Genomic DNA, 18,469 nt, shown 5'->3' on the forward strand with positions numbered 1-18,469 from the left:
ACTGAACTGGTTCATATCGGTTTGTGAATCATTTAAAGTTTAAACCCCTGCTTTCTGCTCACCGCAAAAGCAGGGCTTTAATGGCTCTGAGCCATTTCACCCCCAGCTTTCTTCTCACTGCGACTTTTTGCAGTGAGCAGAAAGCAGGGAGTGAAATGGTTGGGAGGCATTTCACCCCCTGCTTTCTGCTTACTGCAGAAAGCCACAGCAAGCAGAAAGCTGAGGAAGAAATGGCTGGCATTTCACCCCCTGCTTTCTCCTTGCTTCAAAAAGCCACAGCCAGCGGAAAGCAGGGGGTGAAATGCCTCCCAGTTGTTTCACCTTCAACTTTTTGCTCACTGCCAAAAGCTGTGGTGAGCAGAAAGCTGGGGGTGAAATGGCTCAGAGCCATTTAAACTCCAGCTCCCTTTTCATGGTGAGCAGAGAGCAGTGGTTAAGCCAAACAGCTGAACTCAGCCGTTTTTACATGAAGAGCAGGAAGCAGGGGGTTAAATGGCTCTGAGCCATTTAAAACCGTTTCCTGCTCTTCACAAACTGCCATGAACTTCCAGCACACATCCCTAAAGCAGACATCAATGGCACGTTCCTGTAATTTAGGTCTTGATAGCTACAAATGTTATTAGTGGTACAGTAATGAAATTGATGGTCTGTTTTTCTGATGCTTATCTAAACTTTTAACAAAGCAGGTCTGTTCCAAGTTCATTGGTTAAAATAGCTGCCATGGAACTCGTACAAAGACCAAAATAGTTACTGCCAGTGGTGTTCTGGAATCTTGTTGGCCACAGAATTGCTCTTGAGGACAGCACTGTTCCCTCACTACGGCGACGGAAATGATAAGTGCTGTCATGTTGAGATTTCACAAATACTCAGCATAATGATACACTCAAGATTTTATGTCTGTTCTAAAAAAAATGGTCATGTACTTGTAACCTCAGTGAACCTAAATGTTTATTATTATTATTTGTTTTAATTAAAATATTTGTATTATGTGTTTCTACCTGAAAAAGGCAATACAGGTGGTGCTCATAAATTATATCATATACAAAAAATAAAAAATAAAAGCAATTTACAATAAAAAGCCCACTCTAATTGGATATGTCCATCCAAAGAAAATATGTAAACACTTAGGCATTTAATGGCCTGGTATGATGTGGTCCATGGGGTCGTGAAGAGTCGGACTCAACTGTGCAACTGAACAACAACCAATAATTTTTAAAAATCAGCAATTAACTTCAGCTGCCATTATTCAAGCTGTCTTGAACGAAACCACTCTGTGTCCTCTCCTGAAGGCTAAGAAATGATAAACTCTTGACCACTAATGGTTGGGGCTATGGCTGAGAAGGCATGTAAATAGGTCAGAATTGTTCTAACCCCAGTGAGGGATGGGACAGCAAGAAGATTCTGTGAGGAGCATAACTGGTGTACACAGGATGTTTAGGTAGGTGTGGTACTGATTTGTTCAGTTTTTTTACTTGACAACTGGTAATTGTGCCTTTTGTAACCCTGCTTATCTGGAAGCCTTAAGAAAAAAGAAATACATCAGATCCTAGAAGAAGAGCAAAATGTTGTCAAAATCAGTATTATCCTAAGGTTGCCAACTCCTGCCTTTCATGAGCTCTTCTACTCTATTCTTGCAATCACTCAACTATTCCAAATGCTTCACTTTACCTGTAATATCAGGGTAGAAGGAAGGCTATTGTAAGAGAAGGGAAGGGTAACTCCTCACTTTCCTTCCTTATGTTGTGCTTTTTTTTTTTTTACATTTTTTATGTAAGCCAGTTTGGGTCTCCTCTGGGGAGAAAAGTGGGATTTAAAAATGCCCCTAATAAGTACATCTGGTTTTCCTTCACCTCCGTCTCACTTGCAGCTTGCTCCCTCTGGTTAGGCCTGTAGACTTCTAGTCTGGCTCCACTGTTAATACTACTTTTTCTTCCCATCTGTTATCACTGGCCCCTGCCACACAGGGAAAAAAAGTACGGCCAAAGTGCTGCTTTTTAAAGACGCACCAAAAGAAACATGTGGCGGCGAGATCACATAGATCCCCTGAGCCGCCGCGCAGTTCCTCCCCGGCATGATCAGATGCTGGGGGGGAAGCTACTGAAGGGAGAGCGAGGCTGCCGAACTGCGCATGTGTGCGCGTGCACAGTTCGGCTGGGAGCCTGGATTGCTGCGGACGATGGACGCGGCGGCGATCCCATGGCCACGCTTGCTGGGGTGCTTCAGGTAAGTCCTCCTCTGTAGGAGGTTCCTTTTTGCAGCGGCTTTTCCAGGTTTAGGGACGAATTGGGGACGGGTGCGCACTGCTTCCCAGATGTTGCGGTGAGATCGCGCCTGTTTGCTGCACCCCCAATCCGTCCCTCTCCTGGGCCAAAATCTTCCGTGTGACCGGGGCCGCTGTTACCTTCTTTTGGTGGGATGTAAGAAAACTAGAAAGCAAGTATATTGTTGTTTTTAGGCTGCCATAGTGCTCTCACATTTCTCCCTTTCTCTTCAGCTGCTAAATAGTCACACAAAGCTTCTGCAGATGTTGTCGGTATCCATGCTCATCAACAAGCTGGTTTATTGTCTTTCACCAAATCAGCTCACGGGACAAACATCCCATTTGCTCAGCAAATCAGCAATTTGGTCTTGCTCATTCTCATTTCTGAAACATGCAGCCTTCTTCGCTGTGTGTAAAATCAACTTGCTGGTAATCACAAAGAAGATGCCAGCATAAAAACCAGGCTGCTTTTTAAGAATATTGTTAGGATTTACATGTAAACACTTTGGCATTTAATGGCACTAAGCTGACTAACTCCAGTTATAATATTATTCAGTGCTCCCCACTTCCCTGTGAGAAGTTCTTAGGTCAGCATTTAATGGGGCTGGTCCCCACTGGAGTGGAGAAGAGAGCACTGGTGTTTTTGCAGTTTTGGAAGAACTAATTTTATTTATCAATATAAAAGCAGAGCACAAACAGAGGCAAACAGGCACCCTGCTGCCTCACATCAGATGTCCAGAGAGAGAGAGAGCGCACCCCAAAGGTGTTTCAGCTAATGCACAGGAGTATCTGTCTGCTTCCTTCTCTGTCTCTCCCAGAATATCAGCTGCTTTTTCTTCACACACAGGCACACACCTGCCCCCTCTCTTCAGGCAGGAGGGGGGATTCCAAGCCAGGATGGGTGCTTGGAGAGAGTCATTTCCTAGCTGAGGTCATTTCAACAATCATTAAGAAAGATTACCATTCCCTTTGTCATGGGCTCCGGTTTCCCAGGCTTGCCACTTTATGCTAGGTCCACAGGAGAGGCTTGAGGATAAACAGAATCTAAGTTTACAACAATACACTAATTGATCAGCAGGACAGTCCTCCTGTTCTGTTTGGAAACTGAAATGTCTCTAAATTTAGAAAGCCTGAAGTATCACAAAAGTCATTTTGATCTCATGATAGCCCCTTGACTCAATATACACAAATCTCTGTTAATAGAATTATCTCAAGTGATGGCCCTATTGCCTGTGTGCTTTTGCCCCTGAAACATATACACAGTCATGCCAAACCAATAAGATAGGTAGATGGGTGGCTTTTCTTCTGTACATCATTTCCCTTTCTGGATTATCTTAGAGGCAATTTCCCAATTTATTTGCCTTCGCTTTCCTTGCCCTTGCACAATGCAGTTGCTAAGCTAAGCACATTTTCTGAACCTTCTCACTATCGCTGATGAAATACCAAGTCGGAATGACAAGCTGCATATCAGTGGATTCTTTCTGCATTGTCAGTGCAGACAAGGATGATTGCTGGCTTGGATATAGGACAAAGATCAAGATCCTTGTGATTCTTTGAAATAACAGGAAAGCTAAAGGCACCTGGTTCCCTTCAGGAAGCAATGGTGCTAGGGAGGGAGGGGTGAGGGAGTGAATTCTATTGAGGTTAGAGAAGATTTCTTCTGAATAAATGTGGTTAAAATGACCCAAACAACATTCAAAGATAGTATGAAACTCTTCAGCATCACTGTTCCTGTCTAATACCCTTATCTTGCTGTGATGCACCCTGTCTACTTCCCTCCCTCAGAGGCAAACCCCCCCCCCCCCATTTTTCTGTCCCTTCACTGACTAAGCAGTCCTGGTAACATGTTTTCTTTTTCCCTGAAGAAACTTTGGCTGTCCCACCCTATCAGTAAGAATATATTTGGCTATTTGCTCAGCCCAGGAACCTGAGGGAAGGGATAGGATCGCCCTTTAACTAAAATCCCTGAAAAGGGCACTTGAGATGCTTTTAAAATTCAAAAATAACAAAAGGTTTGATTTAACATCAAAGGGAAAGGTCAAGTGAAATCAGGGGTTGAAATTACTGAGGAAAAACTAATACAAGCACAGACTTTTGTTCTTTAATATCAGACTAATGAGAGGTTCTTAAATTATTCACAGTTGCTTAGCTCTTCACATTGAGAGGCTTTTGTTCCAGTGTTTTCCTAAATACTCTATTTCACTTTATTTGTATAATCGCTGATTCCTTTTGGTGCCCAGAAGGCTGGTACCCTCTTCCCAGTACCCAAACCCTTTCTCTTTGGAACAACAGTACTCTTCTTGAGTTTTTGACTGACTTTTAAGGTCTCTACAAGCAGTTTCCTTAACTTTAAACAGCATTCACAAATAGTCTGGATTAAGTCTTTTTTTGAATATTCTGTGGAGGCTTCACAGTCCAAAACAGGCCCAGGCCTCATTCCTTCCCTTTTAAAAATGTCCCACAGCTATCTAACCTCATGACAGAAGAGCAACGGCCACGTTTTCAGTCGTGGGAAAATTTAGATTTATAAGAGTCTGGCCACCATGAGGAGTACAATGTGGGATGGGGAGGGCTTGTGGCTTAGGGGTAGAGCTTCTGTATTTTTGCAGAAGGTCCCAGGTTCAATTCCTGGCCTCTCCAGGTAAGGGGTCAAACAGTAGGGGATGTGAGAGACCTCTGCCTGAGATCTGGAGAGCCAAGGCAAGTTAGGATAGATGATACAGACCTAGATAGACTAATGTTCTGACTCAGTATAAGGCAGCTTCATGTGTGTTCAGTGTCAGATCAGCACTGCGCTGGAGAAAATATCACTGGATGTTGCCCTACTGCTATAGAATTTTTACTTGATCACTGATATTTTAGTGTGGATTTTGTGCCTAGAAGTGCTGAGATGTCTGACAGGGGCAGTGTGATGAACCAGCAGAGTATGCCATCCTCCAGGGCAGAAGTAAATGGGTGGATCCCTTTGCAAAGGAACGATCTGTCTTGTATTTCTGGCTTCTTGCAATGCAGTAAGAGCTAGCTAGATTTTATAAGTATGACAACAAGAACACTTTATATTTAGGAAAGCATGTGATGGATATTGTTGGACAAGGTGGAGTGTCGGATCAGTCTGAGGTTCTTGTGACGGTAAAGGGGGGGGGGAGACACCATATATGATGACTTGAGCATCTTTAGGGATGGTTATAAAATACAGTAATAACAACTTGTATCTTACCAACTGTTTCTCATGATGGAAGAGCACTTCTATTGTCGGGGAAGGATGGGGTGATTTCTGCTGATCCTTCCCTTCCAGTACATAAGAACATAAGAGACGCCAATGTTGGATCAGGCCAAAGGCCCATCCAGTCCAACACTCTGTGTCACACAGTGGCCAGAAATACCAGTGCCATCAGGAGGTCCACCAGTGGGGCCAGGACATTAGAAGCCCTCCCACTGTTGACCCCCCCTAGCACCAAGAAGACAGAGCATCACTTGCCCCAGAGCCCCTATCTATACCTTGTGGCTAATAGCCACTGATAGACCTCTGCTCAATATGCTTATCTAATTCCCTTTTGAAGACGTCCATGCTTGTAGCTGCCACCACCTCCCGTGGCAGTGAATTCATGTGTTAATCACTCTTTGGGTGAAGAAGTACTTTCTTTTATCCATTTTAACCCGACCACTCAGCAATTTCATTGGGTGCCCACGAGTTCTTTTATTGTGAGAAAGGGAGAAAAGTACCTCTTTCTCTACCTGCTCTATCCCATGCATAATCTTATAAACCTCAATCATGTCACCCCTCAGTTGTCGTTTCTCCAAGCTAAAGAGCCCTAAGCTTCTTAACCTTTCCTCATAGGGAAAGTGTTCCAACCCTTTTATCATTCGAGTTGCCCTTTTCTGCACTTTTTCCCCTCTGCTCCCTGCCCTATTCATGAGGGTCTGCCACTCCCAGGAATTTTAGAGGGATGTGGCAGGAGAGAAAGAGGCAGAAGTGGTCACTGTTCATGATTTCTACTTGTTGTTTTGTTCCCTTTCACTGCATCTTTTCATAGGAACTTAGCTCTGTTGTTATTTCTCATTGACTATATAGCAGATGGCATATAGAAAATGTTTTAGAAGTATTGTCTACACAACAGTTCCATGAGGTCAGTAGTTGTTTACATATTGGCAATTTAGGGAAAATATAGAGATTTAAGGCTTTACAAGGAGTTTTTGATTAAACTAGAACCCATGTATCTTGTATCCAAGTTGAACTCCAAGGAGAGTCCTATTATGAGGTAATTGGAAGGCACTACTTCAGTCAGCAAATGGGAGTGCAATTTAGAGGCTGCTGAGGTGGGGTAAATTGCATCCTATCTGTTTCCCTCTTTGATGTCCATTTTTTGCCTACTGTGGTGGTGGCAAGGAAGAGGGGCCCCCATTTTGCACACAGTGTGTTCACTGCGTGCAGATTTCCTAGAACAACTGCTGTTGGCCTATCTTCACTCCACCCCAAAAGAAAGGAATCCTGAACTGTTTTTAAAATTTGGTTTTTAAGTTTTTGAGGTAATTTATTTTATGAGTTTTATCTATGCTGTAAGCCACCTTGAGCTCCCTAAGGAACAAAGGTGGCTAATAAATGTTTTAAATAGAAATAAATGTGCATGTGAGTGGGAGAGGGCAAAACTGGGGATTTTTATGCAAAATATTTGTTTGTTCCTTTGGTCCTTATAGTTGTAGAAAGTTGTTCTGCTGTTTCATCCATGTTCCAACAATTGTATACTCCTTGGAAAGGCTAGAATAGCTGAGGCTGAAAGAAGAAAAACAAGTGAGTCTAGCAGATTTCACAGAGACCTGTTTGCAAATTCAAGACACAAAGAATACATGGTAAAATCTTGACCATTACATGAGACAAGAGAGAATGAAGAATGGATTCAGGGGCAATCAAAGGTTTCAGTCACACGCTCCAGTTGGTGTGGAGGGGAAGTGCCCCTATTTCCTCCGGAGGAATATGACTTGCAGTTGCACGATCACACATCCCTTTGTGCTGCGGGCTCAGCCCGTCACTGTGTGATCAGACGCCACTGCGGGTGACTTGTGGGTTTTTTGCCTTTTGTTTCCCATTTGCATAAATGAGAAATCGCACCTCCAAATTTTTGGTTCCCCATGGAGTATGTGGTTATGCGTATACTGCTCAGCGAGGGGAAAAAAGGCACTGAGTTGGGATGGAATGATCAGACGATCCTGATGGCATGAGTGTGTGCCTGAGCGATCAGGCAGAGAAAAGTCCATCTGTGGCCTGTCAGAACCAGTTACAGCCAGACTTTCCCTGGAGTCTTTTATCTCTGCTTCAGTGGCGGAGCAGCACAGGTTGGTGACGACTGCAGGACCTTTCCCAGATGTTGCTGTTTGTGCCTTTAGATCCATCAGGCATTTGCAGCTATGTTGGATCTATCTATCTATCTATCTATCTATCTATCTATCTATCTATCTATCTATCTATCATCTATCTATCTATCTATCTATCTATATCTATCTATCTATCTATCTATCTATCTATCTATCTATCTATCTATCTATCTATCTATCTATCTCGATTTACAACCTGTCCTCCTTGCATAGCAGGCTCAGGGTGGCTTACGATAGGTTAAAATACGTTAAAACACAGATGCATTGAAACAATGCAATAACATAGTATGCATGCAATAACATCTAAAGGTACGTATGATCACAGCCAAAGACAACCAAGAGGTATGGGAGCTTCCAGCATTTAGTTGAGCCCTACTCTGCAGTGGCCAGTGCTTAGCAGCCAGGATTTGATAGGCTCTTGGCCAAAGCATTCACAATGAACAACTGAGATCTGAGAGATTCACATTCACTGCATCTGAGATCCCATTCCTTTGCCATGTCTGATAACTCTGAAAAAGAGGGATGAAACCACAAGCTTACAGGTTACAATGGGTAGTTTCTTTCTGGCTCAGGCAGGTGATTGCTGCCACAGACACCTTAAATACAAATAGGGTTTGAGATTTGTCTCTTCTAGAAAAGAGGAGGATAGTCTTGCAGTTCCATCTTTTGCAACAACAATCCAAGCCTTGTGATAAGAAGGAAATTGCTCCATAGGGCATCTAAGATGTGTTTAGGGAGCACTAAGATCTCATTAAGGTGCCTTCTATGTATTCTTAATACATCTTCTGCTCTGGTCTAACTCATTGTCCTTTGCTGTTGTTTTGTTACTGGGCTTGCTATTGAGAAAGCAATTTATTACTCTGCAGGCAGAGTAATACCATATGTTTGGAGGGCTGCATTGTTGGATGAGCGTGGAAAGGCAATGGGAATGAAAAATGGGGAGACTTTGGTCTAAACTAAGTGGTAAGAAATTTCAAATAGCTTGGTTGGCTCAAGGCTGCTTGTTAAGCAGAACCATTCTCAGGACCAGATTCCACATTAGCTGTTTCTGTTCCCTAGTGTTTTTAAAATGTGTACTGAAAAGCAGTCTTGGAAGATGCAATTGAGAGAGCAGAAGAGGATGACTCTGGATTTCCTGCACTGAGCAGGGATTTGGTTCAGATCACTGAAGGGCCCTTGTAATTCCAGGACCCTTCTTGTTCCAGCACTTTGTCCACTCAAAAACGTCCCCCAAATAGGGCTTTTGCTAATTGTATGGTGAACTAGGGTTGCCCAGGTCTCATGTTGTGGCAGGAAACTTCCCACCAGGAATTCTTGATTCTGCAACTGCTTCAAGCTTTCGTGGAAGAAAAATGTAGGAAAAAAAGTGTACACATGTAAAAAAAAGAAAAAAAAAAGCACGGTCTAACATCACTTCGGGGGGGGGGGAACCTGGAAATGACATCAAGTCACTCTAGAAATCACCAGAAACTATATGGTTTTATCATAGAGTTTTTGGTGATTCCTAGAGTGATACGACATCATGGAGCAGATGACACCAGTGTCCCCTCGTCCCCACCCTCCAAGCTCCTGTCACAGCCTGGCAACCCCATGAACACATTTAAAAGTTGAATCTACCGGGTTCAATAGCTGCAATCAGAGTGAGCTGATCCCCCATATTTTTGTCCATTTCAGCAGCACACCTGCTAGTTGGTACCTCATTTTTGTGAATGCCAATGTAGGAGTTATTCTTGTAGCTTCACTCCTTTTCAGGGTCAGGATAGTTTTTATTTTATTTTATTTGTCGTATTTCTAGCCCGCCCGCCCTACAAGCAGACTCAGAGTGGCTCACATTACTTGGCCCACTGGGCCAAGATTCATATTGCTCTTTTTGTAGAAAAAGCCCAGCAGGAACTCATTAGCATAATAGGCCACACCCAACAGCAGAAACTCATTAGCATATTAGGCCACACCCCTGACAGCACAGCTCATTAGCACATTAGGCCACACCCCCATGTTACCAGAACTGTGGTTATCCAGCCACACCCACCTTTTGCTTGTTATTCTGTTTACCTTGTTTGTTGTCAAAACCCAGGGCTTTTTTGTAGCAGGAACTCCCTGCTACACACCCCTACTGTAGCCAATCCTAATGAGTTTCTGCTGTTGGGTGTGGCCTATTATGCTAATGAGTTCCTGCTGGGCATGGCCAACTTGGGAGCCAGCCGGAACTCCGTTCCTGCCCCAAAATAGCCCTGCATATAAACATTTAAAACCAATCAAGCAATCAATCCATTATGATAAAACCAGTTAAACAATCAATCAATTACAATTGCTGTGGGAAAAGTGCTGAGGGAAGAATGCCGAGGGAAAAATGCCGTTGGAACACGTCTGACCTTACAGCTGAACAAAACTCCCAATCGGCTGCGAACATGTCTGATTTAAAGATTATATGTTGTCCTCCCTTACCTCTTGAATCATTGTTAGTCCTGTGTGTAATGGAGTAACTGTAAATCGCTCAGAGCCAGCAAGCTCTGCAGGATTGAGCGATCAATAAATTGAAAGATTTCTTTCCTTTTTTTATTATTTGAAGTGCTCACAGTACGATTTAGGCAAGATGGCATGCCATGTAGGGCCAGAACATCCCACTCAGTGGCGGCACAATCGCACTGCAACCCGGCCTATGCCGCAGATAGTAATAGTGGCTGTTGGTGGTATTAGTGGGCGGCTCCTAATTGAAAGTCTGGTGGAAGAACTCCGTCTTACAGGCCCTGCGGAACTGCATAAGATCCCCTCGTTGGCGTTATTAATGTACATATTGACCCACCACCTCCCCAACACTGGGATTCAGGGGTTTGCCTTGCAGTGGCTCTCCTCGTTTCTTCAGGGTTGGGGGACAAAGGGTGGCCATTCAGGAACAGCTGTCCCAAAAGCACCCGCTAGTTTGCGGAGTGCCACAAGGTGCAATGCTTTCTCCAATGTTGTTTAACATCTATATGTTCCCCCTTGCCCAGATTGCCCAGAACCATGGGCTGGGTTGTCACCAATATGCTCTATCTTTTGTTGGATGGCCAGTCTGACTGTAGTCCAGAAGATTTGGACCTGGCGCTGAAAGCTGTGGCTGGTTGGCTTAGACTGAGTCGACTGAAATTGAATCCAATGAAAATGGAGGTTCTGTGCCTGAATTGGAGTGGCCTGAGGGTAGGGATCCCACTCCCAAACTTCAATGGGGCACCATTGGTTCCAATGTCAGAAGATAGGAGCTTGGGAGTGTTCCTGGATGCCTCATTAATGATGGAGGACCAGGTAGCAGCCACTGCGAAGTCAGCCTTTTACCATCTCCGGCTGATTAGGCAGTCGGTTCCCTTCCTCGGACACAATGATCTGGCAACAGTGATCCATACAATGGTCATCTCGAGACTGGATTTCTGTAATGCTCTCTACATGGGGCTGCCCTTTCCCTAGATCTGGAAGCTGCATCTGGTGTAGAATGCAGCAGCCAGGCTGTTGTTGGGCCTCCCTATGTGGGAGCACATCCAGCCTGTGTTAAAAGCACTGCACTGGCTGCCTATAGCATACCGAATCTGGTTCAAGGTGCTGGTTCTTACCTTTAAAGCCCTATATGGTCAGGGGCCTACATACCTAAGGGACCGCCTTTCCCCACATGATCCCCAGAGAGCACTACGATCAGGGACCCAAAATCGTGGTGGCTCCGCACTGGTGGAATGAGCTCCCGGATGACATCAGGGCCCTGTGGGACCTTTGACAGTTCCGCAGGGCTGGCACTTTATGCTATGTTTTATAAGCATTTTGTTGTGGTTTTATCAAATTCTGTGTTTTAGTTGTTCAATATATTTTAAGTAAGCTGCAGGAAATAATGTGCTCTAAAATATCAGTGTGGTGCTGTGGTTAGAGAGTTGTTGTACTGCGATCTGGGAGACTTAGGTCCGGATCCCCATTCTGCCATGAAGCTTGTGGAATAACTTTGGCCCTAGCGTACCTTTCAGCCTAGCTTACCTCACAGTGTTGTGGTAGGATAAAATTGGGAGGGAGCAGCCCTGTAGCTAGGGGTTTTGGGGGGAGGGGGCCTTGGGGGCCCCCCACCAACTAATTAAATCAAAGGCTCCAGGGCAGGGGGGTCTGCTTGGTGCGCACCCACACAGCCCCCACTAGAGCCTTCCTCCGAGGTGAGCCAGAATCCCAATGTTAATAGACTGTTAAGAGCACCGCACACTAAGACTCCTCAGAGGTCTAGGAACGCTGCCTCGTTTAAAAAAGGAGAGCAGGGAACAAGCTTCCTTCCTCACTCCTTCCCTGAGCCGGTGATCTCTTCTGAAGCCTGGCGCAGAAAATCCAACAGGAGGAGTGAACTGCTGCAGCGGCTGCAATCCAACCAATGTGTGTGTGACTCGGTCAACCACCGGTTGCTGCTGGCTCATACTCATGAGTGCAATGCTGTAACTGTGTGACAGGGAGGGGGGCCAGGGGGGAAGGAAAGTCAAGGCTCAGGGAGCAGGGCCCATAAAAATCACTAGGGGGCCGGGCCCCATGGGCCCTGCAGGAGCTACGGGCCTGGAAGGGAGTATGGTGCATGCTAAACTTGCGCTCATTGAGTACTAAATAAAATTGAAAACCAAATCCCAGGGGTCATTGGGGGGGGACGCGGGGGGACGCCATCCCCCCGGGTGAGGTGCGGGAGGGCGGGGCCTGGAGCTCCCTGCTGGTGCCCGCTGGAGGTCGCCGCCGGCTGTGGGGAGGACACACTTCCGGTGATGTCAGGGGGTGTGGCATATGCTAATGAGTTATGCTAATGAGTCCCCCTAGCTCTTTTTCTACGAAATGACCCCTGCCAAATCCCATATATTTTCAGAAGAAGTATCAGAGGCACTTCTAATGATCAGCAGACTGGGTTCATGGGCTCAGTGCATGTCCTCATGCTTCCATGCAGCACTGACTCCATCATCTTTGTGTTCCAATGACTACATTGCTCCCAGTGCCCATCTGCATCATCATCTCAGTGCTGGCCCTGCAGGGTATGTAGATTGGCTTCCTTGCATGAGTCATGTTTAGGGATTTCCTCTTCCAGCGCTACTCTGCAGGGCACGTGCTTTTTTTGGGACACACTATGGTTTGGGTTGCACAGGAGGATCTGTGGGAAACTAATAGATGGTCCTTCTTTCACAAAGTTTCCTCTTCTCCTTTCTCTTTGAGTGTATGTGTGCGCGTGTGCACACAGTTGCACAAGAGAAGTGCCCAGAGATATCACTGACTCTTGTCCCTATATAACATGTTTGGTGTAGTGGTTAAGAGCGACAGACTCTAACCTGGAGAACCGGGTTTGATTCCTCCACATGAAGCCAGCTAGGTGACCTTGGGCTAGTCCCAGTTCTCTCAGACCTGCGCTCTCAAGAGCAGTTCTCTCAGAGCTCTCTCAGCCCCACCTACTTCACAGGGTGTCTGTTGTGTGGAGAGAAAGAGATTGTAAGCCACTCTGAGACTCCAAGGGAAGGGCGGGGTATAAATCCAACTCCTCATGTTGGAACTCTCTAATGACATTTTTCATTGAAGAGCTCCTTTGGCTGAACTCTCACAACCATTTTTTAACCCTCAAGCATAACTTTCAGTAGGATTACAGCCATTGATTTCTTATTGGATTCAATCTCATGCATTCTAATTCACTTCCTTGGTAATGTTAACTATCACTGTACCAACAGTGGTGCCTGTTTTGCTTGTGTGTTTTTTTTTTAATTCTCTTACTAGGCTGATGGAATTTGGACATCTCCATCCAGTTAAAATTAATAGGAACTGGGCAACCAACTTCCTTAGCTTGAAAAATCCCAACAATGTGCACTGACAGCTACTTAGTTCCGCCAAACAACGCACTGTCCCAGAACAGTTGACATGGCCCACTGAGTTAGAACGCTGACCCTCCATCAGTGTCTTATTTGGGCCCCATCATTGGTTGGAAACTTTTTCATTTTAACCAGAGCGCTCATGCAGTACACTCGGCTACCTTTTCTGTTTGAGAAAAACACTCATTTTTATATTTCCCAGTATTAAGTGTATCTTTTCTGTTCTGCTTACAGGGAGTTTTTATAGGTTAAGAATAAATAAAGAAGAAGCAAAATTCTGATGGGTGAGAGCCCTACTGGGATGCTGGTCATTTTTTCCAGCGCCAAGGGTGAAGCCATAGAAGAGCAGGTATAGTGACATCCGCAGAGAGTACATGCAACGACATGTTGGAGAGCTAAGGTAGCATCAAAACACATGACACTGGATGAACGATGGAAGTGCACAGAGGTGGTTTAGATGAGAAAGTTGTTTCCTTTCACTGCAAACTGTGTAGTGGGCACATGATCAGATCTGAAAGGCTGCTATTATGTTCTAAGGTATTCAAATAAATGTCTGGCAGCAGCTATCATTTATCACAGGTACATTTTCTTTCATCATGTAATAGATAGTTAAGCAAAGGATGGTGCAGCACTAAACAGAATTACACCTTACAAAATCCATTGAAGTCCATGGGCTTTGAAGGGTGTAAGCCAACTTAAATCTGCACTGGGAGTTTCTTCAGAAACTTTCACAGTGCAAGCCTTAGGACACATTCCTAGGAGTAAGTCCTATTGAACAGAGCTGAGTAGGATTTGGGGTAGACCTTAGGATTACTCTTTCATTCTCTTAAAGATACCTACGTATATCCTATTACTGATCTCTCAAAGTGCTCAGATAGACATGCATATAAGCAGGTAGACATTTTCTTAGTTGGGAGAAAAAGAGTGGGAGGAAGGGGCTACATTTCAAACCTCACATACTGCCCCCTCTCACCCATGAAGCAACCTAAGTGACCCTGGGCTAGTAACTTACCTACTCAGTCTAAACTACCTCACAGAGAGGTTGGGAAGACAAAATGGGATAGTACCCTGTATGCCTAATCAGCTGTAGATGGTAAAAGGCTGCCTTGGCAGTGGCTGCTATCATTAAGGAGGCATCCAGGAGCACTCCCAGACTCCTAACCTCCGCCGCTGGCACCATTGGCACCCCATTGAAGGTTGGATCCCTAAACTTGGTCCACTCCGTCTCAGGCACAGGACCTCCATCTTCATCTGAGTTCCTTAGAGGAAGGGTGGGATAAAATAGACAGACAGACAGACAGACAGACAGACAGATAGATAGATAGATAGATGATGCGACCTCCATGCAGGCAATGGATCTGGTGTCGTCCATGGCGGTGCTAGGACTCTCCCAATGCATTACAGCCCCCACTCACAGAGCAGGGCACACGCTCGATTTCGTCTTCGCAGTGGGGGTTACAGTGGACCGGGTCACGGCCACAGCCGTGCCATGGTTGGACCACCATGTTCTGAAGGCCCATGTGAATATGCCACCCCGACCCTGTTTGGGCGGCGAGCCTATTTTGGCTCACCCATGGAACCAAATGGACCCCATGTGGCTTCAAATGGCTCTGCGAGATCCGATACCCCCTGGTGGTTTGCTAGATGAGCTTGTTGAGGACAGGGAAACCCAACCCTCGGCAGCCATCGACGTGATCACTCCCTGACATCCTCTATGTCCCCATTGGTACACACAGGAGCTGAGGTTGATGAAACGGGAGCTTAGACAGCTAGAGAGACAGTGGCGTCGCACTCGCGGTGGAGTGACAAGAGCATCTTACAGGACGTTTATGAGATCCTATGAGATGGCAACCAAGGCTGCAAAAAGGGAATATTATGTGGCCACAATTGCGTCTGCGAGCTATCACCCAGCCCAATTATTTAGAACAATTTGTTCTCTTACTACACTGCCACAGGGCAGATCAAATGACAGGGAATTGGAGATTGGCTGTGAGGCATTTGCGAGCTATTTCGCAGATAAAGTCTTGTCACTTCACCATGACCTCCCTGCCACAGTTGAGACAGTAACGGAACTCAAGGCTCCATGCACGTCTTCTGGTCCCATTCAGGATTATTTCAGTCCACTCAGTCTAGTGGAGGTTGACAAGTTACTCTCATCTGTTTGCCCGACCACTTGCAGCCTTGATCCATGCCCATCGTGGCTGATTAAAGCCAGTCATGATGGGCTACAAGGTGTGCTAAGGGAGATCATCAATAAGTCTCTTGTTGAGGATCTGTTCCCTGGTGCACTAAAGGAGGCAGTGATCTGCCCTCTCCTTAAAAAAACCATCTCTGGATCCAGCCGAATTAGCTAACTACCAGCCGGTATCCAATTTGCCCTATTTGGGCAAATTGATTGACAGGGCGGTGGAGACTCAGCTGCAAGGTTTCTTGGATGATGCCTCCATATTAGATCCCTTCCAGTCCAGTTTCCGACCAGGCCACGGGACAGAGACGGTCCTGGTCGCCCTCACAGACGACCTTCGGAGGCATCTGGATTGAGGCGGCATGGCAGCGTTGTTGTTGTTAGACCTGTCGGCGGCGTTCGACACGGTCAACCATCAACTACTGACCCACCACTTCACCGATGCCAGAATTCAGGGGTTTGCCTTGCAGTGGCTCTTCTCGTTCCTGCAGGGTCAGGGACAAAGGGTGGCATTGGGAGAACAGCTGTCCCGAAGGCACCTGCTAGATTGTGGAGTGCCACAAGGGGCAGTACTCTCCCCAATGCTATTTAACATCTACATGCGCCCCCTTGCCCAGATTGCCTGGAGCCATGGGCTGGGTTGTCACCAGTACGCTGATGACACCCAGCTCTATCTGTTGTTGGGCGGTCCAGATCTGGACCTGGCGTTGAAAGCCGTGGCTGGTTGGCTTAGACTGAGTCGATTGAAATTGAATCCGATGAAGATGGAGGTCCTGTGCTTGAGACGGAGTGGACCAAGTTTAGGGATCCCACTCCCGACCTTCAATGGGGCGCCAATGGTGCCAGCGGCGGAGGTTAGGAGTCTGGGAGTGCTCCTGGATGCCTCCTTAATGATGGAGGCCCAGGTAGCAGCCACTGCCAAGGCAGCCTTTTACCATCTACAGCTGATTAGGCAGTTGGTTCCCTTCCTTGGATGCAATGATCTGGCAACAGTGATCCATGCAATGGTCACCTCGAGATTGGATTACTGCAATGCTCTCTACATGGGGCTGCCCTTGTCCCAGATCTGGAAGCTGCAGCTGGTGCAGAATGCAGCAGCAAGGCTGTTGCTGTGCCTTCCTGTGCGGGAGCACATCCAGCCCGCCCTAAAAGCGCTGCACTGGCTGCCAATAGCATACCGGATTCGGTTCAAGGTGCAGGTTTTGACCTTTAAAGCCCTATATGGTCAGGGTCCTATTTACCTGAGGGACTGCCTTTCCCCACATGTTCCCCAGAGGGCACTAAGATCTGGATCCCAACACCGTCTGGCCCTTCCGGGCCCTAAAGAAGCCAGGCTAGCGGTGACGAGGACCAGGGCCTTTTCTGTGGCAGCCCCGCACTGGTGGAATGAGCTCCCGGAGGACATCAGGGCCCTGCGGGACCTTTTGCAGTTCCACAGGGCCTGTAAAACGGCGCTCTCCCACTAGGCTTTTAATTAAGGGGCCGCTGGTAACACAGTGGCCCTGGCCCTAACATCAGCACCAAAGTAACACCAGCACTAAAGTAATACCTGATAGCCTGGCAAGGAACCTGGAATATGGCGATGGTTATATCCAATGTTCCCTCTAAGCTGTGGAGTCTTGTGAGCAAAAATCCTACTTTGTGAGCTACTGGCATTAAAGTTGTGAGCAAGTGATTTGGCTACTGCATAAATCAGTTTGCTCTGGAGCCATCCTTCCTGAGCCAAGGCAAAAATATGTGAGCCAGAGGTTAAAAAACTGTGAGCTAGCTCACAGTAACTCAGCTTAGAGGGAACACTGGTTATATCTGGATGCCGAAAGAAGGCTGCCATTATTTATTGTTTACTGTACTGCTAGCACTTTGTTGTGTTTTTAACTGTTTTATCTGTTTTAATATTTGTACAATGTATTTTTATATATGACTGTAAGCCGCCCTGAGCCTGCCTTCGCGGGGAGGGTGAGATATAAATTAAATAGATAGACAGACAGACAGACGGACGGACAGATGGACAGACAGATAGATGATAGATAGAAGATAGATTGATAGATAGATAGATAGATGATAGATAGATAGATAGATAGATAGATAGATAGATTGATTGATTGAAAAAAATACGAAAATATGTTTCCAAGCCAGAAACATACACTACTATCCCAGCAGAATTGGCCACCCTTCTTGCAGATGGACTTTCTGGGGAATACACGTGGGTATGTAAAGTTCCATCAAGTCGCAGCCAACTTATGGTGACCCCATAGGGTTTTCCAGGCAAGTGATTAAGCAGAGGTCATTTACCACTGCCTTCCCCTGCAAAGTCTTCCTTGGTGGTCCCCATCCAAGTACTGACCTTACGCAGCTTCTGAGATCTAACGAGACTGGGCTATAATATACCATTTCATGTTCTGGGGAATACATAAAGGAAAAGAAAAAAAGAAAGAATGTGGGAGAATGTCTGAGTCGGTTGGATCCAGACAAAATTGGTAATTTCCACCATTTCCCCCTTCCTACTGCAGATCTCTCTTACGTGATATTCCTCAGGGTCCCCTCTCCCCCAGGAGCAGCATTTAGTGGAGATAATTGGGCTGCAGTGGGAGGGGAGGTGGAGGCAGGAAAGTTCCATTCTGCCACTGAAAAATTTAGTCTGGATCCACCTCAATATTCTTCCTTTTTCCAGCTCCCTCTACTCACCATGAAATGTCATGGTTTCAAAAGGGAATTAGATAAGCACAAGAGGGGGACCCGAGATACTCGCGGGGGGGGGAGAAGAGCCCCGTCTCCTCCACCCCCACCCCAAGATCTCCCCAAGGTGGCAGCGCCCCCGCCCGCTGT

The sequence above is a fragment of the Gekko japonicus genome, unplaced genomic scaffold (assembly GCF_001447785.1).
Source record: "Gekko japonicus isolate JY-2015 unplaced genomic scaffold, Gekko_japonicus_V1.1 scaffold12, whole genome shotgun sequence".
NCBI classification, from domain to species: domain Eukaryota; kingdom Metazoa; phylum Chordata; class Lepidosauria; order Squamata; family Gekkonidae; genus Gekko; species Gekko japonicus.